Source organism: Pseudorasbora parva, chromosome 22 (assembly GCF_024679245.1).
Source record: "Pseudorasbora parva isolate DD20220531a chromosome 22, ASM2467924v1, whole genome shotgun sequence".
NCBI classification, from domain to species: Eukaryota; Metazoa; Chordata; class Actinopteri; order Cypriniformes; family Gobionidae; genus Pseudorasbora; species Pseudorasbora parva.
Window position 1 is genome coordinate 31,399,048 of NC_090193.1, and position 22,651 is coordinate 31,421,698.

The 22,651-nt window shown below is 42.8% G+C and overlaps 1 long non-coding RNA gene and 1 pseudogene across 1 annotated transcript in view; both read right to left on the reverse strand.

The window, feature by feature from the left end:
- Positions 1-20,526, reverse strand: part of LOC137058873 (uncharacterized) — a 74,692-nt gene extending 54,166 nt beyond the window's left edge. The window contains exons 1-2 of the long non-coding RNA XR_010900873.1: positions 20,437-20,526; positions 19,677-19,888 (exon numbers count right to left, since the gene is read on the reverse strand). This is a non-coding gene — a long non-coding RNA (uncharacterized lncRNA). The remainder of the gene's footprint in view (positions 1-19,676; positions 19,889-20,436) is intronic.
- Positions 20,527-22,114: 1,588 nt separating this feature from the next.
- Positions 22,115-22,231, reverse strand: LOC137058936 (5S ribosomal RNA; annotated as a pseudogene).
- Between the last annotated feature and the right edge of the window lie 420 nt (positions 22,232-22,651).

Genomic DNA, 22,651 nt, shown 5'->3' on the forward strand with positions numbered 1-22,651 from the left:
TTTTGGCAGCAAAATGGGGACCAACACAATATTGGGATGTTATGTCTGATCTGTGTTTTTTTTTATTACTTTTGTTGTATGGTATGGGGGGAAAGTGTTAATAATGACTGAAATGTTCATTTAAATATGACATGAACACATGAGCAATCATAAAAGCTAGAAGAGAAGAACAATGACAACAATGGAAGTTAATGATCCCAACCTGCATGCGTGTGAGGTTCTGAAACCAATTTTCAGATAAAGTGTTCTTGAGCTAAAGTGAGAGTCTAAAGACTCAGTCAGTGTCACACTAGCCTTGAGTGAGCTGAAAGAGACAGGACTTAATAAATTCTGACGTGGATTAACCACACTCGCACTGCCGTTATTTCCCGGCTCCTCCTAAATAATGGAGACGAACAAGCGTAGGAAAGGAAATATAAACAGACAAATTGACTTTTAAATTATATTTCTGCCCCACTGCCTTGAGAAACTCTCTGCTTTGGTGTTACCAGTTTTCACTGCTTGAGAACAAATTTCATAACCATGACTAACGCCGTACAGCAGTCGTCTCGTTCGCCCGCCCGATCGGAGTCTCTGTGTGAGGTGCCATGAAGGATTTATGAAACGATTAAGAAAAGATTGTGTTTCTGAGGAAAACTGCTTAACAATTCTGGTGAATATGTTTTAGAGAGGCAGGTATACTGGGAAAAGCAGACAGCAGAATTATTTATGCATGTAATGGCTCTGTTGCATGCGGTGCATGCAAACAGAATTACCCTTACGTATCGCTTCATCTTTCCCGAACATGTGACATGAAATTTAGCAGCTGTGAAACTAATACTTCTTAAAACGCAATGATGACTGCAATGACAAAGGAGAATATGCAAATTAGTACATATTGATTTTTTTATATATATTTTTTTTTAAACATATGGGGTGTTTCTTAATCTACTGTCACTTTTTATACTTGAGTCACATTATTACGATTTTGAAAACTATTTTTGACTATTTTTAATTTGAAACTTTTCCCAGAAATATAAAAATATTTTCAATATTATATTCAAACAAATAGTGAAATACATACAGGTGCTTGTCATATAATTAGGATATCATCAAAAAGTTGATTTATTTCACTAATTCCATTCAAAAAGTGAAACTTGTATATTATAGTCATTCATTATACACAGACTGATATATTTCAAATGTTTATTTCTTTTCATTTCGATGACTATAACTGACAACTAAGGAAAATCCCAAAATCAGTATCTCAGAATATTAGAATATTGTGAAAAGGTTCAAGACACCTGGTGCCACACTCAAATCAGCTAATTAACTCAAAACACCTACAAAGGCCTGTAAAGGGTCTCTCAGTCTAGTTCTGTAGGCTACACAATCATGGGGAAGACTGCTGACTTGACAGTTGTCCAAAAGACCACCATTGACACCTTGCACAATGAGGGCAAGACACAAAACGTCATTGCAAAAGAAACTGGATGTTCACAGAGCTCTGTGTCCAAGCACATTAATAGAGAGGCGAAGGGAAGGAAAAGACGTGGTAGAAAAAAGTGTACAAGCAATAGGGATAACTGCATCATGGAGAGGATAGTGAAACAAAATCCATTCAAAAATGTGGGGGAGATTTACAAAGAGTGGACTGCAGCTGGAGTCAGTGCTTCAATAACCACTATGCACAGACGCATGCAAGACACAGGTTTTAGCTGTCGCATTCCTTGTGTCAAGCCACTCTTTAACAACAGACAGCATCAAAAGCATCTCGCCTGGGCTAAAGACAAAAAGGACTGCTGAGTGGTCCAAAGTTATGGTCTCTGAATGTAAATTTTGCATTTCCTTTGTAAATTAGGGTCCCAGAGTCTGGAGGAAGAGAGGAGGTCCAAGGTGTTTTCTGAGGTCCAAGGTCAACGCAGCCGTGTACCAGGAAGTTTCAGAGCACTTCATGCGTCCTGCTGCTGACCAACTTAATGGAGATGCAGATTTTATTTTCTAACAGAACTTGGTGCCAAAGCAACCAGTACCTGGTTTAAGGACCATGGTATCCCTGTTCTTAATTAGCCAGCAAACTCGCCTGACCTTAACCCCATAGAAAATCTATGGGGTTTGTGAAAAAATCCTCTCTTTGCATAGGTCTTAAGTAATATTCTAATTTTCTAAGATACTGAATTTGGGATTTTCCTTAGTTGTCAGTTATAATCATCAAAATTAAAATAAATAACATTGGCAATATATCAGTCTGTGTGTAATGAATGAGTTTAATTACAATTAAAATTTCCCCCCTAAAAGTTTACGATATTTAGTATTATAATAGTAGTAAAGAGCTCGTTTGACATGAAAAATGAAACATGACAATTCAAATAAATAATTTAATATTTTACTATTAGATTTAAGCCATTCATTTTGTTCATATTGGTATGTTACTATCATAGCAAGATAAATACATAAAGACATTTATTCCAAAAAATATGACGCATCACGTAATTTCTGAAATGTGATAATAAACTGACATGAGAGTGAGAATAATGAAAGAATGTTCCTTTTTTTAAGTGAACATCCCTTGGAATGTCCCTTTAAGTCTACCGGTCCATAGTTGTAGAAATGTTCGATAGGAGCAAAAATAATGAAATAAAAGTTATTTAAACTTTGAGGCACTGTGTGTATGCTTATGATTACCTCATCATTCTTTTGTTGTTGTTCTTTCCATTTTCACATTCTTCTTTTGTCACATTTAATGTTTAGCTCAGCGCTCAGGCTAACATTCATTAGCTGCAGTGTTAAAAATGACTTTTAAAGCGAGTAATGTGCAGTCTATATTAGTTAATGCCACGGGGACAGATGCTTCATAGCAATAATTCAGGCATTCTTTCAAACAGTCCCATTGGTATTGTGTTGCTTAATATGAACTGAAAGGTGCAGAATGAAGATTAATGACGTCCTTCTCCCGCAGGTCTCACCGAACTACTGCGCTACACGAACAAGAGCTAAAGGCAACTGACCGCGATGTCATGCTTTGCGTGTTTGCTATGAGGTGGAAGTTGTAGATGTCAGAATAACGTGACCTCCCTGACCTCGGCGAGTCCGGCTTCGGCATGTGAGCCGAGCCGCCCAGATGTGTCTTTGATCCAGGACTACAGGGACTGATTACCGAAATGGTGTAGTTCTTGCTTCAGAAGTGTTTTGTCTAAGCCCTCTCATTTCTTTGTTTAAGGAAACATAAGAAATTCATAAAAAGGGAAAAACCATGAGAGTCTAACGAAGGGCATGCCTCCATGCAGTCATCTCCGTGTGTGAGAGCCGAGCTAGAATGTATGCTTGACTTTGCAGCAGTTAAGTAAAAAACACAACAGTCAAGCACTGGCACGCACATCTCTCCAAACTAGCTTTAGGGTTTGATGGAGTAAAGCCACTCAAACGTCGCCCCGCAGGGAAAGGCCGACGAGGTTCGGGGAAAAATTAAGAAATGTCACTTCAAATCTGTGCTTGGTGTAAAAAGATTCTCTGTATAATAATTGAGTCCTTTACTAATGCAGGCACCTAATATATGCAGGGTAGTCAATCACAGTGCTAAGGTGCTAACGGCTCTATTAGCCCTATAAGAGGCGATCGGTTTCGCATAAGCGAACTAAGCAAGAGACTATGTGAGACAGCTGCTAATTCCATTACCCATCAAAGTGACGTTAATAGTCTGTTTTTCACAATGCACTGCTTTGTGGATAATTCTGGCACAAGACACTAAGTGATCACATCGTAAAAGTGTGAACAAACAATCTGCTCACTTTGCCACCATCTCAATGTTAACATATCGACAGGCTAACATTTTAGGAAAAAGTCATTCTACGGTATCTCTGTTGGAGGGGAGCACATTTTTAAAGTGCCCCTTTTTTGCTATTTTAAAGGTTCCTAAATTTGTTTTGGAGGTCTACAGTAGGTTCACATGCAGATTGGTCAGACAAACATTGGTCTGTTTTGATTGATCTACTCCTTACAGCATGTGTTGGAAAATGAAATACCGATTACCATCTGAATTTCAGCTCCTGAGGTTGATACACAGCGATATCTGTTTGAGTGTGCCTGTGAGTCTACGCACTGATATGCACTAAAGTTAAGGGGTGTTTAGCCGCGCTTTAAAGCCTTGTCGGTAAAAAAAATTAATTTGCGTTTTACATGCACTGAGCACGCATGCCTGTCAAACACACTTGATTACTGGACTACGTCTTACTACGCTAATACTGTCAAATACACACAAGGTTAACATATATAAACACAGTCGGTTATGTCTAAAGTGACAGTAAAATTGCGTGTGTCTTTATATGAGATGCAAACAGGTCTTAGCAGCGCAGCCTAGTGATTGTGAACACTTGTCCTTAAAGGGACAGTTCACGTCTAAAATTATGTTAATAAAATCAATCACAGCTCTTGAATAAAGTAATAATACAGTAGCTTTTAAACAATGTATATTGTATATTGAATACTATGTTATTTTAATTTTAGCCTACATTTATTCATTCAATTGCATACTTACTGGACATCTCTGACCATCATCTCTGATATATATATATAAAGTAAAGTTAATATATAGTGTATATAATTGCATCAATTAAATCAATTCACAGAAATTAAATTTGGCCAACTGAAAAATTTAGATCAGTCACTAGAAAACTTTACAATTGGGGACTCATCCTAATTCTCTGGACAAACTAAGACGTAAATTAAACATTTCTATATTTGAAATGGAATATGTAGATGGTACTGAATGTCAGCTTGCTTATTTTGCTCAAGATAAGGTTTTATTAAGTCCACATGACATGCCACCAAGAAACTATGGTTCCAACCAAAGGTCGAGAGCTATCGTTCCAACCATAAAACTTAGCAATGCTGTTTGTGAATGCTCATTGGAACTATGGTTTCAAGAAACTTTTTCAACTATGCTTATAACGACAGAACTTGCGACCATAGTTGGTTAATGATGCTTTCGGGGAAAAGAATTTCATTATTACACATTTTAGTTGTTGCTTTCCCAAGTTATGATGTAACAGCAGAGCCAGACTAACACAGAAGGTGACATAGGCAAAGCCCAGGGTGCCAAATGAGGCAGGACTGGCACTGCGTGATTGCTATAAAAAGCATAAAAGCTAGCCTTATATGTTGTGTGAAGCATATTAATCTACACTGAATTGAGAATGAGGCTTTCAAGCATCAAAAAGGACACAAAAGCACCATGAAAGTAGACCATCTGAATCATGCGTTATATTCCAAGTCTTCTGAAGCCATATGATAGCTTTGTGTGCAGGAACAAATGAAAGTTAAGCATTTATTTACTGATAATTCACCACTTCAGTAGGCTGTTAAACAGCTGTGACTATATATATATATATATATATATATATATATATATATATATATATATACTTTAGTGCACATGATTGAATATTTGCTCATATTAGATGTGAAATAAACTGAGAGAAATATAAATAATCAATGAAATGCCAAACCGAAAAAAAAAATGCAATTCACAAGAGCGTTGAACCGTGAATGCCGTACTGACTGGTTCAATATTATATTGAGAATTTATTATATATATTTATATATTTTATATATAAAATCTCAGGGTCACCTTTAAGATGACCCTGATAAATATATATATTTCCAACATTTATCAGGGTCATCTTAAAGGGTTAGTTCACCCCAAAATGAAATTGATGTCATTAATGACTCACCCTAATGTTGTTCCACACCCGTAAGACCTCCGTTCATCTTCAGAACACAGATTAAGATATTTTTATATTTTAGTCCCAGAGCATAATGCAGTCTATGCACACTATACTGTCCATGTACAGAAAGCTAATAAAAACATCATCAGAGTAGTCCATATGTGACATCAGTTGGTTGATTAGAATCTCTTGAAGCATCGAAAATACATTTTGGTCCAAAAATATGAAAAACTACGACTTTATTCAGCATTGTCTTCTCTTCCGTGTTCCTCAAATAAAGATTCCAGCTTCCAACGGTCATGTATCAATGAATCGATCAATGATTCGGGTCACCAGTGTCACGTGATTTCAGCAGTTTAACAGTTTGACACGCGATCCAATTACACAGGACATCAGTTCTGACGGGATCTCTTCCCTAATCAGCCATCCCTAATATTTTAGTCCCGTTTTTATTCGTTGACCAAAATAACAGTAATTTTTTGTCAGTTTGTCAGTCATTCCAAACTGTTTTTTACCGTCTTATTTTGTTTTCATCAAGGAACATCATCATCAAAATGAACACTGTCTTTAGGTAATTTATTTCCTTGTGGATTATGGCTTTATTAGAGAACCAATGTACTTCATTGAACCATGACTCAACGAAACAGGAATCTCTGGTTATGTAGCATCCTCAGATCTCTGCATCTTGCTCTCTTACCTTTCTATACCTCAATGTCCACCCTTTTTTGTCCTACACTTTCCTTTCCGTTGTTCTGCCATGTCATGGCTGACTCATCTCATTATCCATCTCAGCAAGTCCCCTTCGCCACCTCGAATCAGGTGCTGGCGCATTGGGCACGTCGGTAACCGTGGCAATATGACACCCAGTGAGAGGCTGGGATATATATAGCAGGCCTCTAGTGAGAGTCACATGGGCCTCCCCAGTGTCAGTCCGGCCCACTCCGCCCCCGAGATCTGTTCTATTGATCTACGTAAATGAGGCATCTGTCTAACGCTCAAAATAGCCTTTAGAAATTACACCGTTTCCAACTAGCCTCTCCGTCAATGTCAGGTCACATCGGTGTTTGTCGGCAAACTGTCAAAGAGATATGCTTAGTTTAAGCGAAGTGAGCGCAAGAAGCAAAGATGTCATTTTCTCGAGCCGAGGACATATCAATATCAATATCAAAATCAGATTGACTCTGCACTTTCCTTTCAGCTTAACCGTCAGCTTCCTTCACTATGTGCTCCGGTGTTCATCACGAATCTTCATACGGTACCTTCAAACGTAAAGTCTGTACTCTTGTGTCAGGCCTTATGCTGTTCAGCAGAATATGTAGACACAGATATATGACTGGAATCCATCACAAGCACTTACTGAGTGCAGCAGAGGTCACGTCATATAGAGGTCAGTAAACGGAACAGAGTCAGTTTACGCTGCGTCTGATATTACATTATTATTCTGAAAAGCAGCGTATCCATGTCATAAATATATATCAAAACATGGAAACGACAGCAGCATATAGAAAAGCAGAACACCCGAGAGAGATAGACAGGAAAAAAAATGATGGGCAGACGGATAGATATACATCAAAGCTTGATACAGAGTCAGAGTTTACAGTACAAGATTGTGAAGCGTTGTGTAAGTCCCACCAGTTTCAGAAGGGTCCCGGGGACATCATTAGCCTCAATGATGATCTCACACACACACACACACACACAGAGCTCCTGTAGTGCAGCTATCATCGACCCACACAGGCTGGGGAATAGCGACAGGTCAATGTATTGGTCTTGTTGTTATTATTCTAATGTTTGCATTTATTATTATTATTACTATAGTCCTGAGTGTACTCATTGAATTCTTTGTCTTTCTCTCACTCTGTGACAACTTAATTAGGTTTTAGGTAAATAACACGTGCGCGAGAGAGAGAGAGAGAGAGAGAGAGAGAGAGAGAGAGAGAGAGAGAGAGAGAGAGAGAGAGAGAGAGAGAGAGAGAGAGAGAGAGAGAGAGAGAGAGAGAGAGAGAGAGAGAGAGAGAGAGAGAGAGAGAGAGAGAGAGAGAGAGAGATCTGAAAGCAGCTTGACTGCCTTTCCAAATGGCGGCCTGTAAGAAAGTTCTGACCAGCAGTATGTCCACTATAAATGTGCTCCATGAATGGTTCCGTTTAAGCGTCTGGGCCAAGTGCTCATGTTTGGCAGGCGAACGCTTCAGTGTTGTGGATTGCCAGTGACTGTGGGCCTATAGCAACCAACATTGTAGTGAAATACATGACACCATGTTGAGGTTCATTAATCAAAAATAGACATCCGTTATGGTGTCATTCACAGCAAGTCATCAGCCATATGCGTTATTATTTGCCGGCATGAGTTAGAGCCATGGGATATTCTGTAAAAATAAATGGAAGTACATGAGGGAATTGAGATAAACAAAGCTAACAGACATCACTCATTTACATCCAAACTAGGACCAATGATTTTGTCTATTTAGTGAAATTAATTTATTAATCATGTCCCTAAACTGTATGCAAATACCATAAGGATTTTCCCAATATGTGAGCAATTTTATTCCCACTATAAGCAATGTGAATGTGATGTGAATGTAAAGTACCGGTAAATGTAAACTGAATGTAATGTGAATGTGAAGTGAATGTGAAGGAAAAATGAACTGAATGTGAAGTGAAGTTGAAGTGAAATTAAACAGAATGTGAATTGAACTGAATGTGAATTGAATGAAGTAAATTTAATGTGAATTAAATATAAATTGAACTGTTTGAATTAAATGTGAATTGAATTGAACTGAATTTGAAGTGATTGAAGTGAACTGAATGTGAATTGAATGTGAAATGAATGAAGTGAACAATGTGAATACATGTGAATTGAACTGAATGTGATTGAAGAAGTAATTGATGTGATGTATAACTATAGTACAAAATTATGTCATATCATGAAATTAACTTGATAAAAATGTCAAATAAATTGCCAGCCCTATTCCATACACACACATAGAAAATTATAAAATATAATATAATAATTATTTGGAATATGATGTAATTAACTTGATTGAAATTAAATGTGCAGTCCTAATCCAAACACACTGAAAGCAAACATGACTGACACCAAGCCATTTATAACAAACACCGTGTTAGAAATGATAACAGCCTGAACTGAATAGGAAGCAGTTTGCTCTAGTCAGTCCAGAGTTCAGCCTAACAGCATATAGCACAAGAAGGGGAGAAGGACAGTAGCTGTCATTTAACACAACTTGCCCTCCAAGCCTGTAGTCAAACACTTCATAACACAAGCTCTCTCTCTCTCTCCCTCTCCCTATCGTCAGCTTAAGTGACAAGTGACCTAAAATCTCACCTTGCATGAACCCACCCCAGTTCTTCCTGTTGAGACGACTGTCAAGTGGGGTGCCCTACAACCATGCACCAAAGCGAATACAAAACAATGTTGACAAACAACAGAGAGAAAAACAACCCCCCCCCCCCCCCCCCCCCCCCCACACACACACACATCTATATGGAAAATAAAGTTTTTCATGACAGACCTACAGGACAGAGGTCCAGAGATGGAGATTTACAAGAGAAGGTCTGGAGAACTGCTCTTGTTAACAGAATTTCCATGCCAGTTGGAGGGACAAGGTGACAAGGTTACCTATTAAAGGCCCTTCTGTAAATCACATGCTCATCAGCACTTCATTTGATATGCTGATATTAAACAATCAGCAACAACTTTCTCTCTTACCTGAATATAGAGGTCAAACCAGCAGCTATTCACATTCTGGCATAGCAAAGTCTTCATTATAGCTCTTTATCATCAATCAATTAAGCTGCACTATCTGAATCCAAAATTAACTTTTTAACAACACCTGCCAAAATTGGCATTACTTCAGTAAAATAATGAGTTAAAACTTATTAACTCCAAATACACATGCGCGCACGCACGCACGCACGCACGCACGCACGCACGCACGCACGCACGCACGCACACACACACACAGGATATACACTACATTGCAAAAAGTATTGGGACACCCCTCCATATAATTGAATTCAGGCGTTTCAATCACTTCCATGTCCAAAGGTGTATAAAATCAAGCACTGGGCATGCAGACTCTTCTACAAACATTTGTGAAAGAATGGATCGCTCTCAGGAGCTCAGTGAATTGAAGCGTGGTACCGTGATAGGTTGGCACCTGTGCAATAAGCCCATTCGTGAAAATTCCTCATTACTAAATATTCAACGGTCAACTGTTAGTGGTATTATAACAAAGTGGAAGAAGCAATTGGGATTAACAGAAACTCAGCCACGAATTGGTAGGGCACATAAAATCAGTCAGCGCATGCTGAGGCGCATTGTGCGCAGAAGTCGCAGCTTTCTGCAGAGCAAATAGCTACAAACCTCCAAACTGTGTGGCCTTCAGATTAGCTCAAGAACAGTGCAGAGAGCTTCATAGAATGGGTTTCCATGGCTGAGCAGCCTCATCCAAGCCTTAAATCACAAACTGCAATGCAAAGCATCGGATGCAGTGGTGTAGAGCATGCCGCTACTCCACTCTAGATCAGTGGATATGTGTTCTCTGGAGTGGCAGTTGCCTGGATAATGGCACTTCCCTAACTGAATTGTGTCACATGTTAAGTTTGGTGGAGGGGGGATTATGGTGTTGGGTTGTTTTTCTTGGGTTGGTCTTGGCCCCTTGGTTCCAGTGAAGGGAACTCTTAATGCTTCAGCATACTTAGACATTTTGGACTATTTCATGCTCCCAACTGTCTGGGAACAGTTTGGGGATGACCCCATTCTGTTCCAACATGACCATAAAAACATGTATGAGCGAGTTTGGTTTGGAGAAACTTGACTGACCTGCACAGAGTCCTGACCTGAACCTGATAGAACACCTTTGGGATGAATAAAGGCAGAGACTGCAAGCCAGGCCTTTTTATCCAGCACCAGTCCCTGACCTCACAAATGTGCTTTTAGAAGAATGGTCAAAAATTCCCATAAACACACACTATTGTGGAAAGCCTTCCCAGAAGAGCTGAAGCTGTTATAGTGGCAAAGGGTGGGCCAACTCCATATTAAACCCTACCGATTAAGAATGGGATGTCATTAAAGTTCATGTGCATGTAAATGCAGTCGTCCCAAAACTTTTGGCAATATAGTGTATATTCACAGTCGCTTATTCAGTTGATTTTAATCAAGCAAGAAAAACTAAAACTAAGGGTTATGGTCAGGTTTGGTCACAGCATCTGGGTCCAAAAAGCCTTAATCTCCATCGACAGCCATTAAAAAGTATTTTGCAGCTAACATATAAAAACCACAAATCATTAAAAACAAATGCCAGCCAAACAACTGCCATTAAGATGAATGGGAAGGAATGCTACAATTTTAAACTCTCCGGGTATTAAGACCCCCTTGATTTAGACCATGAACTACGCTGCAGCTCCAGCCACATTTTATTTACTCTCCTTTTTTACCTGCAGCTGGCTCTCTGCAAGTGTTATTTTTGGACCCTGTGACCCTAAAAGCTTTGAAGTTTTTATTACAATAAGAAGTCACCCAAACTACCCATGCGTGAGTGTATCTGGCGCTGGAACTAAAGGCGAGTTTTTCTTTCCTGTTCAAACTTTAAGGAGGCTGAATGGAAGAGCAGATATCATCGTATATGATAAGGACGTCGTCTTTATTTTTTATGTGCGTGACATTGAAAGAGACACAGGCCTGGCGCCACATAAATCAAGTTGACAGTGCAATGGATTTGTAATGGATTAAAAAAAGACAAAAAAGCTTGGGAATAGTACTCTCTTCTCCTCCTCCCAGCAAATATCCCAAGAGGCTCAGCTCCATTTAAGACGTATGTAATTACTTAATTTCATCCATCAATGATGGGCGCGGTGAACGCAATTTGTCAATCATCTACGGCTATATTGAAGTGACATTCAGTAATGAACATGCGTGAATATTTGTGCATGTGGAGTCATTCGTTTGGAAAATGGCAAACGTTGTCTAAACATTCAACACTTGCCATCTTCACTGATGATGAATTAATCTTTAATGCGTCACTTTAATGCAGGATTTCTCAAATCTGGCCCTTTTTAATGCTATTTGAGCATAATAAACAACATTTAGTGTAGACTTTTGTTGCTGATTTAAAATATGTTCAGCAAATAATGTTTGAGATTTCAATGGGGATGGGGAGTCCCCCATTTAGTCTTGGATGCCCGGAAATGCTGCCTGGAGGTGTTGCAAATATGGCCGCCAAGTGAACAGACTTTTCATGAAAGGGACTTTTGGCTAATTATGAGTATCTTAGCTAGGCTACTAGCTGAGCAACTCACAAAAAAATGAAGTACACTACATGCCACAATGTGGCAAACTCAATTTTTGATTCAGCACTTTGCAGTTTTCACTGCATTTCTCTTGGATTTTCACTAAGAATGAATCCTGAATACTGATAACATTGTTCATTTGCACATGCAGCATTTTTCAATACGAGCAATAGCTCAAATATACGAAAAACCAGCGCAGATTCTGTAGTTTTTGGTTAAACTGGACTTTTGGTGGCTAATGACCTTACATAATGAACCGTTGTTCCCTTTCGGGGAACTCGAGCTGCGTCGAAACGCTGTGAGAACGCCTCTGTTTAAATGCGTCGTGAAGCGCCTGTAGAACCATTCCATCGGAAAAAAGATCGATCGTCGGCGTGATGACGTCATCGACCGGAAGCTATAAAACGTCCGTGAAAACAAACAGGAACTAGCTTCTGAGCCTTCAGCAAGCGATCTGTGTGAACCTGTCTGTCTATTTGGTGTTTTTGTCTGTCTATTATACAAGAAAGCAGAGATTTTCCACCCTTTTTGTTAAATATTCCATATATTAACAGAAAAAAAGAGAAAATAAAATAGATAGAATGGCGAGTGAAAGCAGCAATTTCAGAAAGTGTGTTCCTCCCTGCCCACGCTACATCACGGGCGGGGACACACATCTTCTCTGTGTTGCATGCTTGGGAGCGCAGCATGCCCAGGCAGCCCTCGAGGGGGCTGCTTGCGAGCACTGTGAGCGTATGCCACTGAGAACGCTGCGCTCCCGCCGGGCACTCTTCGAGGAGGGTGCCTCGGCTCGTGTTCCCCGCGGCTCTGGTCCCGCTGCCGCCGAGGCGGAGCGGAGGCTGCAGTCGTGGGGATCACAATTGGATGTTGCAGAGGGGTTAGAGACGGGCGCTGCCTTATCTCTGCCCTCACCTGCTCCATCCAGCGGTTCTTCTCGGGGCATGGAAGCACGCATGGCGGTTTCTTCCCCCCCGAGAGAGCCGCCGGTACTTCATCTGTCCAGCTCTGAGGAGTTGGACGTTGAAAGTATCGATACTGAAGATTCGCCACTTCAGTCCCCTGCTAGTGAGGAGCTAGTTGAGGTTTTGACGCGAGCAGTGGCCAGATTAAACATCGACTGGCCCACTGAAAGATCTGAGGCAGGAAGAAAACGTCATAGTAAGCTAGACGAACGCTTCCTGCCGTCTCGCGCTTCAGAACCTCAGCGACGGGGCCTGCCGTTCTTCCACGATTTGCACACCGAGGTGGCAAGATCGTGGAAGAGACCGGCTTCATATCGTGTCTTCAGCCCGCAGACTTCGGTCTACAGCAACATTTGCGGGCTGAGACAGTATGGTTATGGGGCGATGCCAAAGGTTGAAGAGACGCTTGCGAGCCATCTCTCGCCTTCCTCGGCATCGTCCCTGAAGGCCCCGACTTTACCCACCAGACCTCTAAAAACAACGTCGGCGATGGTGGGTAAAGCGTACTCGGCGGCGGGTCAAGCGGCTGCATGCCTGCACACGATGGCTATCGTGCAGGCATACCAGGCTGACCTGCTGAGGGATTTGGACGGTAGTGATGCTGTGGGGGGTGATATTATCGCTGAATTAAGATCATCAGCCGATCTAGCTCTCCGGGCCACCAAGGAGACGGCCAGATGTGTTGGCCGCTCCATGGCAGCATTGGTGGCTACGGAGAGGCATTTATGGTTAAACCCCACAGACATCAAGGAGAGGGAGAAAGCCTTTCTGCTCGATGCGCCGCTTTCTCCTGGAGGCCTCTTCGGTGACGCAGTTCACACTGTCACCGAGAGGTTCCAGGAGTCGAAAAAGCAAGCTGCGGCGCTCAAGCAGTTCCTCCCTCTCCGGGTCCAGGTCCCTGGGGCTGCTGCTGATACCACCAAGCAGCCCAGGCCGAGTACGAGCTCCTCCTACAGGGCTCAGCAGAAACAGAGCGTCGCTGCCCGAGCTCCCCCTCAGCGTGGGGACGAGGGGCGGCGCTCTCAGACGAGGCCTTCGAGGGGCAGGGCTGATCTGCGGACAGTCCTGATCGCCAAGAAGGCCTCGTCGAAGCGTTCCTGACGCCAGAAGCGTCAGGACGCTGAGGGTGGTTCCCCCCGTAGGGAAACGGTGCTTACCCCTGCCTACGGTACCCGTTTCCCTACGGCACCCTCGGGGGGCCGCGCTGCCAACCCTGCCGCAATGCCGGGGCGCAGTCGGTCTCCGCGGGCCACCCGAGGGTGGTCCGCACCCCCTTCGGGGGGTCCCCGAGCAGTCAAGTCAGTTGTTCCCTGCCGGTCCGCCGCTTCAGGGCACTGTGCTTGTTGCTCAAAATACACCAGAGGCCAGCCTCGAGAGGCTGGTTCCCTTAGTAGATTTTCTAGACGAGTGGAAACGTCTACCAAATATATCTCGTTGGGTCCTGCAGATAATAGAAAGGGGGTACGCCATTCAATTCGGAAGTCGGCCACCTCCTTTCTGCGGTGTCCTGCCTACAGAGGTGGGCCCGGAGCAGGCTCTGGTAATGGCACAGGAAGTAGAGACACTCCTGCAAAAAGGGGCTATAGAGAGGGTTCCCCCTCCCAGCAGGGAGTCTGGCTTTTACAGCCGTTACTTCATCGTGCCGAAGAAGGATGGGGGCTTACGCCCGATATTAGATCTGCGGCTATTGAATCGCTCGGTGGCCAAGCTCAAATTCAAGATGCTTACACTCAGACAGATTGTAGCGCAGGTCAAATCGGAGGATTGGTTTGTCACCATAGACCTCAAAGATGCGTATTTTCATGTCTCCATCCTTCCACATCACAGGAAGTTCCTGAGGTTTGCCTTCGGGGGAGAGGCATACCAATATCGTGTACTTCCCTTCGGTCTAGCACTGTCACCCCGCACGTTCACCAAGTGTGTGGATGCAGCTCTGGCGCCGCTGCGTCTACAGGGCATCCGCATATTGAACTATATCGACGACTGGCTGATTCTAGCGAATACAGAGCAGATGGCGGTTCAGCATCGAGATGCTGTTCTCGCCCATATGTCGAAGCTGGGGTTGAGGCTGAACGCCAAGAAGAGTGTGCTTTCTCCGGCTCAGAGAACCACTTTTCTGGGTGTGAACTGGGACTCGGTAATTATGCGGGCGCAATTATCGCCAACACGCATAGCATCGATCCTGGCAGCCGCCAAAGAACAGAAGCTAGGCCGAGCCGTCACTGTGAAACAGTTCCAGAAACTGTTAGGTCTCATGGCAGCAGCGTCCAACGTGATACCTTTTGGCCTACTGTACATGAGGCCACTGCAGTGGTGGCTCAAGACAAAAGGGTTCTCCCCGAGGGGAAATCCGCTCCGCACGATCAAAGTCACGCGGCGATGCCTACGTGCTCTGGTCATGTGGAAAAACCCGGGGTTTTTATCTCAGGGTCCCGTGTTGGGGGCTCTTGTTCGTCGCGTAACGCTAACGACAGACGCCTCTCTCACGGGCTGGGGGGCGACCATGAGTGGTCGCTCGTCCCAGGGTCTATGGCAGGAGCATCAGCGGCACTGGCACATAAATCGGCTAGAGATGCTCGCAGTGTTTCTTGCATTGAAACAGTTCCTGCCCGACCTCAGGGGCCACCATGTACTAGTCAGAACAGACAACACGTCCGTGGTGGCCTACATAAACCACCAGGGGGGTCTGAAGTCTCGTCCGTTGGACAAATTGGCACATCGGATCCTCCTGTGGGCCCAAGGGAAGTTGCTGTCAGTCAGGGCAGTATATATCCCGGGGGCCCTGAATCAGGAAGCAGACAGCCTGTCGAGACAGGGGCCGAGGCCCGGGGAATGGAGACTCCATCCAGAGGTGGTGGAGCTCCTTTGGAAGGTTTATGGGAAGGCAGAGATAGACCTGTTCGCTTCGGCGGAGAATTCTCACTGCCCGCAGTGGTTTTCTCTGACCCATCCGGCCCCGCTGGGGCTGGATGCCATGGTACAGGAGTGGCCGAGGCTGCCTCTGTACGCCTTCCCCCCGATTGTCCTGCTTCCAGGAGTTCTGGAGAGGGTACGCCGGGACGGGGCCCAGGTACTTCTAGTGGCTCCGAACTGGCCGACCCGAGTATGGTTTGCGGACCTGATATCTCTCCTGGAAGGCTCTCCGATGGAGATTCCGACCAGGAGGGATCTACTCTCTCAGGCGGGCGGGAGATTCCTGCACCCACGCCCAGAGATGTGGAAACTGTGGGCCTGGCCTCTGAGGGGGCTAGGCTCATAGAGGAGGGTCTCTCGGCCGAGGTCGTAGAGACCATCCTACACTCCAGAGCTCCGTCCACAAGGAAGCTGTACGCTTTGAAATGGAGACTTTTCTCAGCATGGTGCAGAGAACGCCAGTGGGATCCAGTTAACTGCCCGGTTGGTACAGTGCTGGAGTTCCTGCAGGAGAGGTTCTCTGCAGGGTTGACCCCCTCCACACTTAAGGTGTACGTGGCGGCCTTGGGTGCTGTCCACGTCCCTTGCAGTGGAGTGTCTTTGGGAAGACACCCTCTAATTACACGCTTCCTTCGTGGCACATTAAGGTTGAGGCCAGTTATGCACTCGAGGGTCCCGGCATGGGACTTGGCCATTGTTTTGAGGGGCTTGTCCGGACCTCCGTTCGAACCTCTGGAGGAGGTTTCGGATAAGTTCCTCACTCTAAAAACCATCTTCCTTTTGGCCATATCATCTCTTAAAAGGATAGGAGATATTCAGTCTCTGTCGGTAGAGCCCTCATGTCTAGAGTTTGCGCCAGGGATGGTGAAAGCATTTCTGCATCCCAGGCCGGGTTATGTCCCCAAGGTTCCTACGAGCCCACGGGGCCCCATCACTCTACAAGCCTTCTGTCCTCCTCCATTTATGACGTCAGACCAGGAAAGATTAAATCTGCTGTGTCCTGTGAGGGCACTGGATACTTATGTCCACAGAGCTGCCCTGTGGAGAAAAACTGAACAATTGTTTGTTTGCTTTGGACCCCCTAAGAAGGGGGCCCCAGTATCCAAGCAGAGGATGAGCAAGTGGGTGGTCGAGGCCATCTCACTTGCTTATGAAGCTACCGGGCAGCCGTCTCCACTGGCTGTCCGGGCGCACTCAACCAGGGGTATGGCTGCTTCTAAAGCACTTTTGTCGGGGGCTTCCCTCCATGATATCTGTAACGCGGCCGGTTGGTCGTCTCCTTCTACCTTTGTCAGGTTCTACGAACTAGACCTGGCATCTACTGTAGGGGCACAGGTACTCTCGTAACCGTGTGCGCTTCGGCTTCACACATACGAGACACTTGGTCCTATGGCGATGTGGGTATAAGCGTTCTCACAGCGTTTCGACGCAGCTCGAGTTCCCCGAAAGGGAACGTCTCGGTTACGTATGTAACCCTAGTTCCCTGAGGGAACGAGACGCTGCGTCGCTTTGCCATACTCCCGGCGTGTCCGTGATCACTTACTTCAGGCTTTATCAGAAGTTAGTTCCTGTTTGTTTTCACGGACGTTTTATAGCTTCCGGTCGATGACGTCATCACGCCGACGATCGATCTTTTTTCCGATGGAATGGTTCTACAGGCGCTTCACGACGCATTTAAACAGAGGCGTTCTCACAGCGTTTCGACGCAGCGTCTCGTTCCCTCAGGGAACTAGGGTTACATACGTAACCGAGACGTTTTAATTACCTTAGGATGAGCCCATTTTTTTATCTACATACACCACGGGTGAAGTCACCATTATGTACCGTCATGTTTCTACAGTAGCCCTAAATGGACAAACTGCTCTAATTTTCAGCTGCAATCAGACAGTTGATGGCACACATTGGCCCTGTCTCAAATGGCACACTTCATGTGCACTTTCGGTCTTGTGGACTTACAATGGCCACTGTGTGCGTGTTTCCATTAAGTCCATGGGACCGCAGGGTGTCCCATTTGTCATTTTAGGTGATGCGCCCTCAATGGGCACTTCTGCCAAGCCCGCACTAGTGTGGGTTACGCAGCAGACTTCTTCCCGGCAGTCAAAGCAGCATTATGTTGTGAAAATGCGGACTCAGAAGAAGATCGTGAGGGTTTAGAGTGCCATTTGGGATAGGACCGTTGACTTCCATAGTAGGAAAAAAAATACAATGGAAGTCAACGGCTACGGTGTGCTACGGTGTGATTATCAATATTCTTTAAAATATCTTTGTTTATGTTCAACAGAAAAAAAGAAACTCCTACAGGTTAGAAACAACTTCATTTTTCTGATGAAGTATTTTTTCTCAGAGTAAAAAAAAAAAAAAAAAACTCAGCGGCTATTTGCAATAAGTGTAAACAGAATCTAGATGCTATTTACATTAAGTGCAAATAGCAATAGATGCTAATAGCAACTAGATTATATTTACACTAAGTGCAAATAGCTGTAGATTCTATTTACTAATATATTCTTTTAACACCATATAAAGTTGCAGTTATTTGTAATATAAATGGTAATTACATGTAATTTATACTTTATTTTGACAGATACATACTATTTGCACCTCAGTTGTACATTAACAGGATGGAATAATAACAGAGTGTATGGATGCAGCCTTTAAAGGGAAGTTCACACAAAACTACACAACCCCCCCCCAGGAGATTTCAAAACAAAGATTCGAACGGTTATGAATCAATTGATTCAGGATTTGCCAGAATTTTCATTTTATTTCATTTTTCGGTGAAATAACCCTTTAAAGGAACACTAAAAGCCCTCCCTACACCTCTCCCTAACCCTACCCAATAGATGCTTTTATTATAATTAAACATTTTTCTAGGCACTTTATTTTCACATTTCACATTAGTTTTTATTTAAAAAAAAAAAAAAATGCCTTTCCGATGTGATTTGTGATGAGGAAAGAAAGAAGAGCAAGCTTTGCAAAAAGCGGATTCGAACCCGTGTTGATCATGACAAAATGGATCGTAATAATCCATTAGCCATACGCTTTACTGATTGCACCACTGAGGATGTTAAATTATGGGTGTTTTTTTTAATTTTTTTTATCTTGTTTGGCACAGCCAGGCATTGTCAGGCCAAGCTAGTGTGAATAGCACTTGCCAACAAGGCACGCTATTTGCACTTAGTGTGAAAAGATACTCTGAAAAAAACCAAAAAAAAAAACCTGTGAAAGCGATTGTAAACAGACACTATGGCCTGTTTTTGCAGACAGGGCTTATATTAAGCCAGGATTAGGCATTAGCTTAATTGGGACATTTAAGTAGCTTTTATAAACATATTAAAGCTTTTATAGAAAAAAAAAAAAAAAAACCTAACCCTAACACATTACTGATGTGCATCCAAGACAAAACTTAAAGATATGCCAGTGCAAGTTACTTTCAGTTAAAACAGCTAAAACATGCAGACTAGTGAACTAGTCTTAAGCCTTGTATGTGACACTGTGGGAATATGAGCCAAGTGAGTAAGAAATGCAGAAAGAGCGGGAGAGATAGATAGAGATAATATTACTCAAGTTCAGGCTTTACATTTCCTCACTGTGAATGGGACACATTAATTTTAATTTCTTTCGGATTTTACAGCCCTCTAGAAAAGCAAGGAAGGGAGTGAAAGACAGGAGTTCAACCTGTACCTGGAAAGAAAAGGATCACTATGGCTTAAGACACAGTAAATGTCTGTTGTGCTCAGAGGCAAGCAGTAAATCGCTTCTTTTAAGGCCGTGGAGGCCAATGGGAACGTACCAGTCGTTATGATGTCATGTCTGGCCAATGCAAATATGAGCTCTGTCCCCCAGATGCCTCCATAAGTCCAGCGGTCCTCCTCTGAGTCCCCATTTTGGTGATGTAATGTCGCATAGACAGTCGGGCAGCCATCTGCTGTGTCCAAATCAGTACATGCTCATCAAAAGGCCACATCCAAAGTACATATCAGACATAAGAGGCACTTATGAAACCTAAAATGATAAACAGGACACCTTGTGGCCTACTGGACTTCAAAGACACATGCAAACATCATATAACAAAACCACAAAAATGCTCAAATGCACAAATTTGGGAGGTAGGAAGAAACACATTCAAAAGGAAAACATGTTGAATAAATATGAAATGTATAAACTGTAGTTTTCTCTGAATTATCAGGTGGACATAAATAACCCCAAAATGTTCAATTCTCACAATAATGTTATGATTAAAATAATTCTTATATCATGTACAATAGACATGACAGGTTCCTAACAAGTTGCTAAATAAAGATCCTTGAGGTATGACTATGTAAATTATAATGTACAACCAAATCCATATTGACCTCAAAGATTATTTATCACTACATACTACACCAATCTTTTTTTTGTTTGTTTTAAATGAAAATGAAAATTCCCAAGGAAACCCATGGATGGTGAATTAACTTTCAAGGTATGACTACAAATTGACATCCTGACTGAACAACAAATAGCAAAATCATATATTTACTAACAAGTGCACAGAAATCAATCGGAAAACTCACCTCACTGGCTGCTACCAAAATGAAATGAAACAACTGATTTATTTTATATGGAGTAAAATAGAATGCTATTTAGTACTTTATTGAGAAAAAAGAAAAGAAAAACACTACTTCTTCTTCTGGTATTTAATGCTGATGGCAAACCTACTTTTTGCCACCTGCTGGACTGGAGTGTGAAACACAGATGGATTCTCAGAGGATTGTTTCCTAACACAAATTCAAAAAAACTCACACACGCACTTTCTTTGAAAACACTTCACTTCATGGATACACTATGCACAGTAAAACTACATTAAACAAATTATTGAGGAAAATATTTAAACAAACATAAATCGAAAGTGACTGATATTTTGTTCTTCTGTTATAATTTACTCTCCATATGGTCCCAAACTCATATAAAAATTTTTATTGAATGCTTTTTATTACTTTAAGCATAAATATTCACTAACTTGTTGTCAGCTGAAACTATTTAACCTAAAATATTTACTCAGTGAGATTTGCATGATTTAATGTGCTAGTTTATATTTCAGTTATTCACCAACATATTCATGTTCACAGTTCTCTGATGCCTTTTAATTGTCACATTACATGAAATTAAACAAATATAATATTTAATCTTTTTCGCACAAAAACTATAGCTGTGTCTCATTTCGTTAAATTTCGAAGGCTGCGTCCTACGGAGGACACGTCCTGTGTAGGATGCAGTATACGAAGTGTCCTCAATCAGAATTAAACCAGACGTCCTTTGTAGGACGGGCAGGAAGTATCACGTTGCTATGCCAACAAGTTCAGCCTCGTTGCGCTCTCATGCCAGTTTATATGAATGAAAATTATTTATAACTTGAAAATTACTATGAAATGTTTCTTGTCTTGACAGCAATGTACTGTTCTAAACGTTTAAAAAGCACTAAAGCGTTGTAATCCTGTTAACCACAACTATCTGTTTGAGGTAAAAGAGCTTAAAAAAGAGAGTAAAAAAAACAAAACAAGCTTGAACTTACATTTTAAACACCACACCTACGCTCGCATGTATATCTGGCAGTGGTGCCGTTTTTTCATATAATATAAAAAATATATATATGACGGTTGTTAATGGCGATGCAAAGAGTTATGGGTTATCTCCAGCCGTGAAGGCTACACCTCATGCAGACTCCGAAATCCTGTGAAAGAAGGACGCATTCGAAGGTCGCATTCGAAGTGTCCTACTCACTTTTTTGAAATGAGACGGCCTTATGATGATGCGTTCGATTTATATAGCGCTTTTCTAGGCACTCAAAGCGCTTTACATAGAAGGGGGGAATCTCCTCAACCACCACCAATGTGCAGCACCCACCTGGATGATGCGACGGCAGCCATATTGCGCCAGAACGCTCACCACACACCAGCTGATTGGTGGAGAGGAGACCGAGTGATGAAGCCAATCAGGATAGGGGGATTATTAGGAGGCCATGGACAGGTGCCAATGGGCAAATTTGACCAGGATGCCGGGGTTACACCCCTACTCTTTTTCCGAAAGACATCGTGGGATTTTTAATGACCACAGAGAGTCAGGACCTCGGTTTAACGTATCATCTGAAAGACGGTGCTCTTTGTCAGTATAGTGCCCCCATCACTATACTGGGGTGTTAGGACCCACACAGACCCCAGGGTGAGCACCCCCTGCTGGCCTCACTAACACCTCTACCAGCAGCTACCTGGTTTTCCCAGTTGGTCTCCCATCCAGGTACTGGCCAGGCTCAGCCCTGCTTAGCTTCAGTGGGAAACCAGTCTTGGGCTACAGGGTGATATGGCTGCTGGCTTATGACGTATGCACCCTTCAAATGCGACCTCCGGAGGACGCAGCCTTCTGAAAGGAGACACATCTTATTCTTGTTGCTTCATAAAATGATTGTAGAACTGCTGTAGTGAGATGGGCTTTGTATAGACTTATTTATGGGTCTTGAAAGAAGAAATGGCATTGCTGCCAATGGAGGCCTTTCTGAGTCAACGGATTTCAACAAAAATATCTTTATTTGTGTTCCAAAGATGAACAGAGGTCTTACGGGTGTCAAACGATATGACTGGGAGTAATTAAGGACAGAATTTTCATTTGGGGGTGAATTAACCCTTTAAATATCTAGAGACAAACCAATATTTATTCAGACACCTTCAACATTGTCTCACATTATCACGGTAATTAAATATGACAAGAACTCAGAGTTAAACGGTGTCAGAACAA